Source organism: Lytechinus variegatus, chromosome 3 (genome assembly GCF_018143015.1).
Source record: "Lytechinus variegatus isolate NC3 chromosome 3, Lvar_3.0, whole genome shotgun sequence".
Lineage (NCBI taxonomy): Eukaryota > Metazoa > Echinodermata > Echinoidea > Temnopleuroida > Toxopneustidae > Lytechinus > Lytechinus variegatus.
Window position 1 is genome coordinate 32,223,912 of NC_054742.1, and position 15,307 is coordinate 32,239,218.

A 15,307-nucleotide genomic window follows, 5' to 3' on the forward strand; every position below is an offset into this window, starting at 1 on the left:
ACGTACATTATGTAGAATGGTTCTACGAAAGACCATTTCATGCAACAGGCCCCAGTGCTTTGGATCATTTCCATTCATTCCACAGAACAATCGTGAATCAATCCTACTATTCTTCTCGGCCTTCCGAGTTGTTTTTATTATTTATGCTAGAGATCTGCGAGAGCCGTCACATCTACAAGCACAAGGGAGTTGAAGACAACAAGCAAGTACATAAGGTATACGGTACGGTAGCTCGACAGGTGACAGCTAGCTGCGCCATCACGGGCGGCCGGTCAGTACAGAGCAATTCCGCAACCAACTGTTGCCGTATCACACGTGGATAAATATGTTATAATAACACATCTGCTATGTTATCGACTGGTGAGAATATCTCGATCAAATTTCATTTTATTCGCCTTGAAATTATTCCTTTAGGGTTTATGGTATCATTTTGAAGGAATTTACATATTTGGGATAACAGTACGGCCATAAATATACTTTTAATCATTTCCTCTTTGCAAGTTCTCCGGCTCGCAGATACAACTTCAACTGCAGTTCATTAGATCCATTAAGACTTGTTTCACCACGGACACAGTCCCGAACGAAAACAAGGCATTAAAAATGTCTAAAATCACTACAAAGAACAAAAAGTTTAACAATGTAGGGACATTAATTAATGATTACTTCCTTTCAAAATCGTTCACATAAAATCTATACTCCAATAGCGATAAAATGAAGTTTTGACAAAATATGAAGGCATAGGTGCATAGTACACAAAACGACACTGCCTTGTTTACTACACCGGGACCGAATACCCGTCCATGATGTCACAGTCATAGAACATCTGTCTCGGGGGAAAATGGGACTATGGGTAGGGATAAATCGTTCAAATTCACTATTTTGAAAAAAAAAATTGGGGGGTCGAATCACCTCTTAATGTTTTGGGGGGTTGTAACTTAGGCATGTATGGTTGCTATAGTATTAATGTGGCCAAATCGTGGTTTTGGGAACCACTCGTCGATTTGCATATATGCGCACTTGTGTACAAAGTGAATGGAGGTGGAAATAGGGAACCATGCATGTGACTGAATAAAGCGCTGCTGTATGAAGTGAACGGTGGTTCCCAATATCACAATAACGCCATTAATGTAAATATCTCAACATGAAGTGGAGTGGAGCCTGCACGACCATCGCTTGAGGTACATGTAGTTAATAGGTGGTTTCAAACAGCCTCGATCATAAGAATCCCCGTTGAATTACAAAGACTTTTTTAGGCTAAAAAATACCCACTAATTATTCCTGCATTCACACCGCCCCGAAACATACCCTTCATGATAAGTTCCTGAAGTTACGAGCATGCGCAGTATGGTCTGATAAGCAGGCAAGGCGCGAGATTCAAAATCACTAGCCCAGCAGCCACCCACGGCGCCTGCGCCCAACGACACGCTGGACTAAAACTTAAGTTCCCATAAATTGCTTTCACATTGCTTGCCAAAATACCTGCAACCTTGGAAAAATCCCCGCGAAAGTTCTCGTAATTTTTCCAAGTACGTACTATTTAGCGGGTATTTTCTTTCGGGGAAATTACACGTAGTTTGCTCAGTTTGAGTTTCACATTATTAGGCCTAGGCCCACTTGTTCACTGCTACCATCCTGCCTGTGGGGAATCTACAGGTAGGACTATGGTATGCCAATGTTGTACAGAGCACACACTTTAAAAAATCATTAAAATATCACTTTTGTGACCAAAATTACTCATTTCCATACAGTTGCAATTTATTTTTCATTAGTAACTTGGGAATAATTTTTGTATTCACCAGAGCGCTCAAAAACTTGAATTTTGGGCATATTTTTGTGTACGCCCTCTATTGGTGGAAAGTAATATGGCAAGAAAATTTTCATTTTTTTATCTCTATTTTTAATTAAGAAAAAAATGCTTTTTAAAGAATCAAATTGAAATAAGAGCCAAGTTGTATGAATAATAGGTGTAATGAAAACTGTCAGTGTAAAAAAATCAAGCATTTGCCCCAAAGGAAAAGGGGAAATAAGCCAAACATTGCCACCCTTATTTTGTCACACATGGAGATATAACTGAGAACAAGGTTATATCATAACCTTGTTCATTGAATGAGTGCCTAGGCCTAGATCTAGGCCTACCATTGATTACCAGGTAGGCCTACCGGTATTTTCTGATCGGGGTAAATTTCCAGATCAGAAAATACCTGAAACTGATGAACTTTGAGGCGGTCTGAAAGTTCTGAAACCACCTAGATCTAGTAATGTATGACATTAATCCCAGGAGCCTCCTGTCTAGACCAAAAGCTTCAGTCTCTGTATTTTGGTTGTTCCGCTGAACTACGTTGGCTCCACTCACCATACATGACTAAAGAGTTAGGGGCCCATGGGCTACAGACAACGTATAGTGAACTAGCACTTATAGATCGCGATTTTTAACTGTTTTTTTGAGCAAAATTTCTAGTTTAATTATCAGGGAAATATGAATAACTTAAGTAATTGCATACCTTGGACCGGAGTTATTGAAAAAAAATCCACTGGATGATTGATAAATCTGTCATCTAAGACATTTTCTCCTGACCTGACGGTTTTTCTTGCAAGTTGCCATCTTGAATGACGTCATTATCGTTAATGTCTCGATATATCGCGATTATAACTATTATCGTTTGTCTTCGTGTAGTGTATCGTATCGTATTATTGCCTTGGAGGTCTGTTGGTGGAATGCAATATCGATATCACATTCGTAAATTGTTGACGCCCTCTCCGTTCGTTTGTAAATATTTCATAGTTTGGCTGCCTTAATTTGGATCGATTTACCTGTGCTTTTCCCAACTAAACATCGGTAAAGTATAATTTTCATGCATTTTCAACTATATGGTTAGACAGGAATAACCGTCGTTTCTGGGGATTTATTCAACAATTTCTGACATTTTACTGTAATCCCCATTTACCGACGGTAAAGTGTCCGTGTGGGCTCCCATTCGTTATAACACCAGCACCTTTGTCCGACCAGAGTCCAAACTTTGGTGTAATATTTCACATCGAAGTTACAATCTAAGGATGTGAAAACTACACATGCAAAATATTTGATTCTTCAATTTTCAGATTATTTAAACGATATAGATGAAAATGCATGAAAATGATACTTTACCGATGTTTAGTTGAGTACGACCCAGGAAAACAGGTCAAAATGGCAGCCAAACTATGAAATATTTACAAACGAACGGAGAGGGCGTCAACAATGTACGAATGTGATATCGATATTGCATTCCACCAGCACACCTACAAGGCAATAATACGATACGATACACTCACGAAGACAAACGATAATAGTTATAATCGCGATATATCGAGACATTAACGATAATGACGTCATTCAAGATGGCAACTTGCAAGATAAACCGTCAGGTCAGGAGAAAATGGCTTAGATGACAGATTTCTCAATCATCCAGTGGATTTTTTTTTATATCTCCGGTCCAAGGTATGCAATTACTTAAATTGTTTGTATTTCCCTGATAATGTATGTCATTATATTATAATTTTCACTCAAAAAACAGTTTTAAATCGCGATCTATAAAACGCTAGTTCACTATACGTTGTCTGTAGCCACGGACCCCGCAGCTTTTCAGTCTATGTATGGTGAGTGGAGCCAACGCAGTTCAGCGGAACAACCAAAATACAGAGACTGAAGCTTTTGGTCTAGATATTGTTTAAAGTATTTTAAAATTTAATAATTAAATATTTTTAATTTGAAGTTTACATATCCTTAGATTGTAACCTCGATGTGTTATAGATCTATAACCCCAAACTTTGGACTCTGGTTGGACAAAAGTGCTGGTGTTATAACTAAGGCAGTGTATACAGCCACACGCGTGTGTCTTTACCATCCAGCCACACGCGTGTGGTTATATCCAGAACACCTATCTGTGGATACCGCCACACGCCGCCAGTAATAACAGTAAAACGCGTATGTAGGTCTGACCGTCTATATCACGATCAAAATAACCTCATTTCTTCATTAAATTCTTACATTCTAAACCACTCTGATTTCTTTAAATCGTTTCAATTTCATTCTCACCGTCTTCTCTCCTTGCTTTTCTTGTCTTGTTACAAAAGGCCACCTGTTAAATAGCAAATTCACTTTTTCTACTTGTGTCGATTCTGGCTTCCTTCGCGGTGGCAGACCCATACAGCGTTAGCGCAGCGCAGTAGTTGACATACACAGTTTGGGTTTACGTTTGGTACGAATTATGAATATTCATAACTTAGTAGTACGTCTTGGTAGTGCTTGCATGAATATGCATGATTTCATTTTTACGATCTCCTGCTAACGATATCGATAGCCTCAGGAGATGAAATGAAAACGAATACTTAGTAGATGGATAGACAGATAAAATTTAGATAAACAGGAAACAGATAGAGTGATAGACATATAGATAGATAGATAGAAAGATAGATAGATAGATAGATAGACAGAGACACCGGGGATAGTGGACAGATAGATCTGACAGAAAGACAGAATATATAGGCCTGGCATTAGAATGAAATATGAAGAAAATAAATGAATCTATAAGTATTAGATTTATGGGTACCTACATTACTACTAAAACAAATGATTGGAAAATAAATGAAGAAGTAGACCTAGGTAAACTTAGACTTCTGGTGATGGGAGAGGGTCATAATGTATACATCATAACCACTGGCGTAGCCAGGAATTTTGAATTTACATTCTCCTTGCCCCCCCCCCCTCCTGTTGAAAATTCCTGGCTACGCCAGTGGTTATGATATATACATTATGACCCTCTCCCATCACCAGAAGTCTAAGTTTACCTAGGTCTACTTCTTCATTTATTTATTTATCCAATCATTTGTTTTAGTAGTAATGTAGGTACCCATAAATCTAATACTTATAGATTCATTTATTTTCTTCATATTTCATTCTAATGCCAGGCCTATATTAGGGCAAGTCCAAGAATTTGCGCGCGTTACGTATGGGACATTTCAGAGGCTTTAATAACCTGAAAAATAGTGTTAATTGACTTTGATAAGATTGAATACCCTCATGATGGTAAACAGCTAGGAGAAGAATAATCATGCAAAAAATTGTGACATATGACCTTGATCTTGACCTTTTAGAGCGAAAAGTTGCGCCGTTACGTATGGGACGCAGAGAAAAGACAATTTTTAATACATTTTTTTCAAGTTGAGAATTCTCTGAAAGTATTTCACTTGACAACTTGAAACTTAGTGTGATAGAAGTCTCAATACTATAGTATATTCATGGTAAATTTCATGTCATAAGCCAAATCCCTCTAATTACAGACTCTAATTAAAGTAATTAATAACATGTTACGTATGGGACAGTTACGTATGGGACATTTTGTCCCCATAGAGAACGTACACAATTTTCCCCATAATTCAAAAAATTGAAATAAATTAAAATATGGAAATAACAAAGAGTTTCTTTCTTTTTAAATGTTCTACTGAGACATATTTGATATGACTGAATGGGAAATTATCCATTTCAACCTTTTTATTCCTTGTTTTTCATGGTTTTATGAATTTCTTATGTACCTCTATTGTTTTTATTTTTTCATATTTTTCCATGTTCACATTTTTTTTTGCTTTGATTGTATTCATTAATCAGTATTCATAACAAATCAGTGTTTAAAAACTAAAGAATAGGTAAATAATCACTTTTTAGAGCACTCTTGAAATTTGTTTTTCTCCATTCACTTTGTACACAAATCTCCCCATTGACATTGTGTGTAAATGTCCCATACGTAACATGTTGTCCCATACGTAACAATTTTTTAATTAACTTTTAATTAAAAAGTAAACTCCATTTTTGAAACTTTTTGTGGTATAACATTTTCATACTTAATAAATTAGAACTTCCCAGAGATGCAACAATACAAGTATTGTATTATGAGAAATAACTTAAAAAAACATCCTCAAAATGTTACGTATGGGACATTCCATCCTTGGACAAGACCTAATTTGCATAATTAATTAGATGACACCACTTTTTTCTGCCAAAAGTAATAAGATGTTAGGGGGTCCATGTCCCACCTATGACTAAATCTCAGAAGTTTTGTTTTCATTTTCTATGAGTTTTTATAATTGTCCCATACGTAACGCCCATTTTACTGATTATGCAAATTAGGTGCCCCAAATTAGCATACATATGCACATTATCAAATTTTTCTTAATGAAATTTTAAAATTCAACATTTGGGCTTTCTTACCCCACCAAAGATAACTTCTTAAAATCAAGATGAAATTTTGCCTTCCAGGGTCACTCACACATTGTACGAGGTTAGTATGTACTAACCTCGTACAATAGACCGTGTTTGACCCTGGATTTCGAAGTAGTCGGCAAACATCGCTTCATTGCTGAAGTAATATTTGCCGAAGCTCCTTCTCGCTATGCACCGGGGCTCTTGCCGGTAAGTAGCAATAGTTTCTTGAATATGAAAATAATAATAAAATAATAATCCGATAAAAAAAGCACATTTTGCTTACCTCGGCCTCGAAAGTGACTTCGCTTGTCTCTTCCACGGAAATACAAGGAAGCCCGTTGGTGGCGCTAATGATTTCACAACCTTGATTCAGCTCCTCGGTAATTTTATAACTGTATCTAAATTCTTTGAATGCGCAATCCTCATGATTAATTTACTAATTATGGGCACCAATTAATGAAATGCCTTCAAAAAACATAATTAATGATTATTATTGGTGATGATAACACTCATTTGCATTAATTTAAAAAGATGACTGATAAAAAAAAAATGAAAATAATATACGTGCCTGGAAAGAAACCAGCAGTACAAGCTTTGACGAACGTCAATAATACATATACGGTATACCAAAGTCTATACAATGAAAAGATTGGACACTTCACGGACTTTGCGTAATGCCTTGCGTCGATATGCGTGTAAAATAGTGTAGGTGCCTATTCTTTCCCTTGTCGTGTCTTTGATATGAATATAAATCGCGCGCCCTCTTCAGGAGAAAATTGATATCAACGACAACGCTGACTGATTTCTATCTCCGTAAAATCTTCACTAAAGATCAAGAAAATATACATATTTTTAGAAAGAAACTTCAAGGAGAAGTCACGGAAGGATCTAAATGATTCGGTAAGTGTCATAGCAGGATGTGGAATATTTATTTATACATATTTTATGTGGGCAAAAGCCCACTGTATTTTGGAAGTGTAGTTCAGTTGTGTGTCGCGTGCGTATGACTGATAATCCTTCGCTCGCGAGACGATATGAACCCATGGGTGTTCCAGGGTGACCTTTTCTTGGACTTGCCCATATTCTGTCTTTCTGTCAGATCTATCTGTCCACTATCCCCGGTGTCTCTGTCTATCTATCTATCTATCTATCTTTCTATCTATCTATCTTTCTTTCTATCTATCTATCTATCTATCTATATGTCTATCACTCTATCTGTTTCCTGTTTATCTAAATTTTATCTGTCTATCCATCTACTAAGTATTCGTTTTCATTTCATCTCCTGAGGCTATCGATATCGTTAGCAGGAGATCATAAAAATGAAATCATGCATATTCATGCAAGCACTACCAAGACGTACTACTAAGTTATGAATATTCATAATTCGTACCAAACGTAAACCCAAACTGTGTATGTCTACTACTGTGACTGCGCTGCGCTAACGCTGTATATGGGTCTGCCACCGCGAAAACAAATGGGAGCCCACACGGACACTTTACCGTCGGTGAATGGGGATTACAGTAAAATGTCGGCCAAATCGTGGTTTTGGGAACCACTCGTAGATTTGTGTACGCGCACTTATGTACAAAGTGAATGGAGGTGGAAATAGGGAACCGTCATGACCGTGCGTGTGACTGAATAAAGCGCTGCTGTATGAAGTGAACGGTGGTTCCCTATATCACGATAATGCCAAAATGTCAGAAATTGTTGAATAAATCCCCAGAAACGACGGTTATTCCTGTCTACCTCCTGTCGAGCTGTCTGGACTGAGACGCCAGACGGGCTGGCCGTATTTTCTTTGGTAGGACTTGGCAGTCTACGCGGTCATGGCGGTACGGTCGCCTACGGCTTCGGCCTAAACACACTCACTCACTGACTCAGTCACTTCAGTCTAACAATATTTCCCGCAATATTTTACGTTGAGATTTAATTTTCTATTGACTTACTCGATTTCTCTTGTCTCCTTCGCCATAGGAAAGGTATCAATAAATATTCAGATAATTTTTCTCAGTCCTGAAGAATCTTATTTCCCATTTTAGGCCTAAATTGATAGGAAATTCCTAAGCTTTCACCGGGGTTAGCGAAGATCGGGACGAGCAGCAAAGAGCGTATCATTCGAGAGAGAGCCAATTCTTTGTCAGATGATCCGGCGCGGCGCGGCCGGAGCGTAGCTAGCTATAGCTATAGCCGCGCCGAGATTTTACTGGCCAGAGATGGGGCGCGGCCAGATCGAGGGAAGGAGGGGGGGGGGGCTACCGGGTGGCGGGGAGGTGTTGAGGTATTACTACTACTAGAAGTACTAAATATCCCAAGGACTTTAATAAATTTTACTACTTTGTTTCAAATAATATTTTGAGATAACCAAAATTACAATATGCCAATGCATTTTTTGTCATGAACAGGATAGTGCGCTTATCCTTTTCCTTATATTTCAGTTTAATTTAGTTTCTACTCCAACGATGTTGTAGGACTAAGGCTAAGCCTGTTCATCGATCAAAGTAGAGAATGCAGTGCATCCACTTTTCAAAAAGGAACCATCTGGAATTTACTCTGAAAGTTCTTGGAATTTTACAAAATATCCTGGAATTTTCTGAACGGTTCTCCAGTCTTCCATAAGTTATAATTATCCACACACACAAAAATGAAATATAGGGCCCAGTGCCGGTATTGAGCCCTGAGCCAAAAATTTTGAGGGGGCAAAACATTTAAATTCACTTTATTCACTTCCATTAAAAAAAGGTACAAAACACACAATAATTACATAAACAATGATAAAAATAAATCAATACATAATCAAAAATCACTATGACAAAAGAAAAGGGTAAAACCAATACGCAGTGGATGTAGGGGAACATGATGTAACTGGAAAAGTTTATAAAGAGTCGCGGAGCGAGCGAGCAAAAATTTTGACATTTTAATTAAAATGATCCAACTTTGTGATAGATTTTGACATAATATTCAGATAATTTAATATCATTCTCGAAAATGATATACTTCCTGGAAAACTTCCTGGAATTCCTCACTTCCTGGAAAACTTTTTGGAATAATCCTGGAAAATAGCAAAACTTCCTGGAATTTCCTGGATTCCAGGAAGAGTGGAAGCAGTGATAGAATGTCAACTGCTGCTCTCCTTCAGACAAAATTAGATGTGCTACCTATGTTGGCAGGGAGGGGTGGCAGGGGTTGAGGCAGAGGCGTCTATCCTTGGGCGACAGGGGGGGGGGGCGATCGCCCCACCAATGAAAATATTGGGGGCAAACATATCGTTTTGCCCCCCCCCAATAATTCCACATGTGCAACTAATAAATAAAATAAGATTGTAATGATACACTGATTCTGTACCAAAAACCCATACTTTTCATGATTAAATAGGTAAAGAGAATGTCCCGTTTTCAGTTCTAAACCTCAAAAGAACTCCCGCTGCGATTTGCAATAATCTTTTGTTGGATATATATCTTGTACTTTATTAAAAACGTCCATTAAACTGTCTTTTTTTCAGATCACATCTATTGTTCTAATTCTAGATACCCATCTTAATCATTGGTATTGGTGAGTGTGAGATATGTGTCTCTTTCTCATGAGTATATATATATATATAAGCATACGTGTATGGGGGTGTAGGGGTGTGTGTGGGTGAGTTTGTTCGTTTTGTGTGATCGAGCGCCTTTGGAACGTTGATTCATGATTTTGCCCCCCCCCCCCAATCTGAAAAATGGATCGACGCCCCTGGGTTGAGGGGTATCGTAGACAGCAAAAAATTCTATGAAAACACACGAGAATCGAAAATCACTCAAAGTCATTGGCAATCATCTCCCAATGCTTATCCAGTCTATTCTTAATTGCAATCACTGAACAAGCAGTAACTACATCTTCTCTATCACTCGGTTAGCAACGAAAAACTTACGCACATCCCAGCGCACATCAAGACGCGAATATCTTTTCTCTATAGCTTTAAAGGTCAAGTCCACCTCAGAAAAAAATTGATTTGAATCAATAGAGAAAAATCAGACAAGCACAATGCTGAAAATTTCATCAAAATCGGATGTAAAATAAGAAAGTAGTGACATTTCAAAGTTTCGCTTATTTTTGACAAAATAGTTATATGAACGAGCCAGTTACATCCAAATGAGAGAGTCGATGATGTCACCCACTCACTATTTCTTTTGTTTTTTATTGTTTGAATTATATAATATTTCAATTTTTACGAATTTGACGATTAGGACCTCCTTGCCTGAAGCACAAAATGTTAAAATAATGGAATTCCACGTGTTCAGGGAGGAATGAAACTTCATTTCACATGACAATGACGAGAAAATCAAAATATTTCATATAATAAAATACAAAAGAAATAGTGAGTGATGTCATCAGTTCCCTCTTTTGCATACCGACCGAGATGTGCTTATAACTGTTTTGTGAAATGAAGCAAAACTTTAAAGTGTCATAACTTTCTTATTTTACATCTGATTTTGGTGAAATTTTCAGTGTTATGCTTGTTCAATTTTTCTCTTTTTATTCAAATCAAGTTTTTCTTGGGGTGGACTTGTCCTTTAAGGAATGACCCACGTGTTTTATACCAACATGTCTCAGACAGTTTAGTTCATACTTCAAGATCATGCATGCATTCTTTGCAAAAATAACTGGCCCCCGCCTACACGTGTGATTATGATATGCAGATTAAAAATGATCACAAAATTCTAATCATATCTAAATGGTGGGACAACCGCCCGGACAACCGTCAATCGGAACCAGTTTCCTTTTGGGTATCCCTGGCCATCGGTCAATTTTCTATTTGTATTTTTTTTTCTCCGGCTTGCCAAAAATGAACGGGGGAGGCGAGGGTAGTTATTGCCCGGAGGGGCCACTTACATTGACGAGTGGATACCATGCGCGACCAAAAAAACACGTAAAAAGGATGTCTTTTTCACGATAGGGCACGTTACGTACGTAACGTGATAAGGGTGTCAAAAACACAAAAATAATGAAAAAAGGGTATCTATTTCGCTAGGAACATTACGTGTTTAGGGTCGAATTTGCGGGGATGTTAAAACAAAATTAAAATGTTTTATAAAGGATGTCCTTTTTGCCCCAACACTTCGTGTTTAGAGTCCGATTTGCGCGAGGTGTAGAAGGTGGGGTCTTACCATGGAGCTAACAGAGAAGCTCTATGGTCTTACTAAACCAAATTAGGTAAAGCAGACGACCGAAGGACCCGTTACAATAAAACATTCCTGTACTTGTTTAGGGGTTCATTTTAGGGAATATTTGCCAAGAGTATCGTTTTGTTTCCAATACTTGTTAAGGGTAGGGTTTCACACGCCAATACTTGTTAAGGGGTGCATTTTCAGAATATGGAAATTACGTGTTTGGGGTGCTTTTCGAGACCCCATGGTCGCGCATGGTATCCACTCGTGAATGGAAGTGGCCCCCCCGGGAGTTATTGGAAACTCTGAAACTTTCCACGGCTAAAATGAACGACTTTCCCCCTTCCTTTTTCTTCTCGATCTGTATATTTTTTCCAAAAAATACATTATAATTTCTTTGTTGAATCGATGAGTTAGAAAAAGTAAAGGAAAGAGAGCTGGAAATCGTGCAATTAAAGACCTCTTTACTGCCCCGGCCTGCATAGCACGTTATCCTGACAATGCCGCAAGCCCGCTTGTCAGTGCCGGGGTCAGTGACGGTGTGTGTGTATTTGAGTTTTGTCAGACCAAGGAGCTCCTTGGTCTGCAGACGTGTGTGGGACCAACCCTTAATAATGTCACCATCCGATAGACATGACCAATTAAGGCTCGAACCCCGAACCTGCATGGCTTCCCCACAGCTTGGATTACAGGCGCACGCCACAACGCCCAGGGATACCGGCCCCCGGGCCTCATGATTTCAGGCGGCGGAAGCGGGGGACAGGTCCCCAAAAAAATTTGAGGTGGGGGGACGCCCCCCCTAAATTTTTAGCTGATTACCCTTTTTAACCTTTTTTTTAAATTCATTTTTTTTGCTTGTCAAGACCCACAGTCAGCAAAGTATCTGGGGTCCGTGTGGGTTATATATGGGCTCATCTGGGCTTGGATTAATGGGCCCCATTATTATGGGCAGCTCATATGGGGCCCATAAGTATGCACCATCCAAACCATCAGGGGCCAATATGGGCCATGTGGGTTTCATATGGGAAAAATCTGGTCAAGCCCATATGAAGACGATACTGTGTTTTATATCGGGTCCCATGTGGGCCCCATGTAGGTTCACGATGTTTTAATCAATTAAAAAAAATATATTAATTTGTGTCATTGAGGTGCATGACTTTACATCCCAATATTCTAATCTCTATCATTTTATCATATCCTATAATCGTACGTGTAACCCTAATTCGCAATCCTATCCTAATTCTTTCCTATACACCTTGGCCACTAAATCTTGGTATTGACTTCTATAATTATAGAGCGAGTTTGCTATACTTGGCAGGCTATGGTTAATAACAATTTTCAATATTTAACCTTGAAAATTTTCTCGAGTGTTAATTTTACAGTAATAAATTACATACTTTTCTGAAACTTTTCATGTGGAATCCTTCCATAATCATAAACATATTAATTGTTGTAGCTGTATTAGCTAAAATTTTGGTAATTTACTGTTGTATTAAGTTGAATATTCATGAGTGCAGTCCAGATCGATCGATACTAATGATGCCATGCACATGGCCCATATATATTCCATATGGGGCCCTGATGATTTTAGCCAGCATATGGGTTTCAAGTGGGCCAGCCCATATGGGGATTATATGGGACATTATGGGCCTCATATGGCCCACATGAAATCCATATGGGGCCCATATTGGCCCAGATACTTTGCTGACTGGGAATTTTGTTTCCTGCGTCCCCCTAATTAAAATTCTGGTGGACCCCTTTAAAATGTCTCTTGTCCCCCCCTAAAATTTAGGTTGATAACCTTTTTTTTTTTGCTTGTCAAATTTGTTTACATGTGTCCATCACAAAATTTCAGGTAGACCCCCCCCCCTAATTTTTTGGGCTTCCGCCGCCAATGCTCATGATCGAAGGAAGCTAGTGCCTTGTTTTCTTACTGAGTTACTTCATTGTTTGCTGTCATTTATTTTTGTACGACGAGCGAGCCCGGTGAGCGAGGCTTGCCCTTTTATATATGTGAACAATTCAGGAATAAACGACAAATGAATTGCCTTTCTATAATAATTAAAATCATATAGAGTTCTAAGGCGACGATCCAGAGGGCGCGTTTTCCAAAACTTTTGACTTGATAGAAATTATGAAGTTCCGTTTGCCATGGCCCTGCTGGCGGGGCCCTGGGAAGCGGGGCGTAAAGCACATCTCCCACAATGATCCGGAGGGGCCACTTCCATCGACGAGTGGATAGCATGCGCCCATGGGGTCTCAAAAGCACCCTAAACACGTATTTTCCACATTCTGAAAATGCACCACTTAGTGGCGTGTGAAACCCTACCCTTAACAAGTATTGGAAAGAAAACGATCCCGGAAAACGATACTGTATTGGCAAGTATTCCCTAAACAACCCCTAAACACTGTACAGCGATATTTCAATATATTATATGTCACGGACGTCGGTCGTCGGTTTTACCTTAACCTAGATCATTACAGCCCCACTACCTCCCAAACCTCGCGCAAATATGGGGCAAAATCAGGGGAGAGATCAGTGGGCAAAATACGGTAGTCTTAATTTTTTATACCCTCGCAAATTTGACCCTAAACACGTAGCCTTCGTAGCAAAAATGGATACCTTTTTCTTCATTGTTTTAGTGTTTTTGACACCCTTATTACGTTACGTACGTAACGTGTCCTATCTTGAAAAAGACAAATTTTTACTTGTTTTTTTTTAGTCGCGCATATCAATGTAAATGCCCCCCGGGCGGGCCCCATGCAAGATTTACCTAGGCAGTATAGGTGCCGGGTATTCACCATGCATGCATTGGCAGCACGTACCCCTTGAACTCTGGTACGTGTGTATAAATTGAAGAATAAATATTTAACCAAGACTATATAAGATCGTGCACCTTCATCTTGCTGTGAAAACTTTTTATTTATTTTTATTTTTTTGCTTGTCAAATCTAAACCAGCACCCGGGCCCTGTAAAAAAAAATCGTTCCAAGGGCCCTGATCGCCGGGAGATGTTACAGAATTTTCCCCTGTAAATAGCATACCACTATCCAAAAGAAATTATATATCATGCTACGCTTGTGCTTTTGAGATGTCTCTCTGTGAAATATAGGCTCTCTGCATGCAGAATTACGAACAACCATCGAGATCCGGGTTACTGAACAGAGGTCAAGCCCTGAAAAAAGGAATAGATAATGACCCTCAGATGTGAAGGCCTCGCTGACTTTCAACTTCCCGCATTTCTCTTACGCGTGCGCGAAAGCGAAGTGGAAGCTGAATTTATACTGACCTGAATTAGGGACCTGTTGAAGGTTGATTTGCAGTGATTCAAATTGCGGGCGCGAAGCGCAAGATGAACGTTAGTTCTGAACTGAAAGATTGACATTCTAAGAACTTTTTTGCAACCATGCATGCGCCAATATGTTTGTTTGTGTAATGTCGCCATCTGCGACGGATTGTTGTTAAATCGCCCCTTGTTCGGCCGGCGCTGTTCTGTGAGGTAAAGCTCAATGATGTTGGCTTAATAAACTGTATTATTACTGTAACTGGTTACTCATCCTTTGTTTAATTTATTGTCGTGGTGACAGCTGGGATTCGGACCTTTGCCTACCCCACACAACGATGAGTTTCATGCAATCCTTGCAGCCAGTTGGTCGACAAATCCTTTGTCGTGATAGGTATAATAAGTTTGCCCACAGCAAGTCACAGTGTCGTAACTAGTCCCACGTATAGCCGTTCATGGCTGCTTCCCTATTGTTGAGGATCAATTTCCATCCTCGCCCCCAGGCCCGAGAGAGAGGCCACCTTAGACTAAGTACAGAAAAGACATGTTTGTCGTTTTCAGAATCACATGCTACTTGTCCAGCTTAAACTTTTAATTCACATACTAGTAATCATTTGAAATTGAATCACAGTTTGACTGGAATGTTTA

General features: G+C 39.0%; 1 protein-coding gene across 1 annotated transcript in view; it reads right to left on the minus strand.

Annotated features, from left to right (window-relative positions):
- The window catches only part of LOC121410786 (speckle-type POZ protein-like), a 51,605-nt gene extending 43,232 nt beyond the window's left edge, over positions 1-8,373 (minus strand). Inside the window, exon 1 of the mRNA XM_041603098.1 lies at positions 8,182-8,373. The gene's annotated coding sequence lies outside the window, so the exon portion shown is untranslated. The remainder of the gene's footprint in view (positions 1-8,181) is intronic.
- Positions 8,374-15,307: the final 6,934 nt, after the last annotated feature.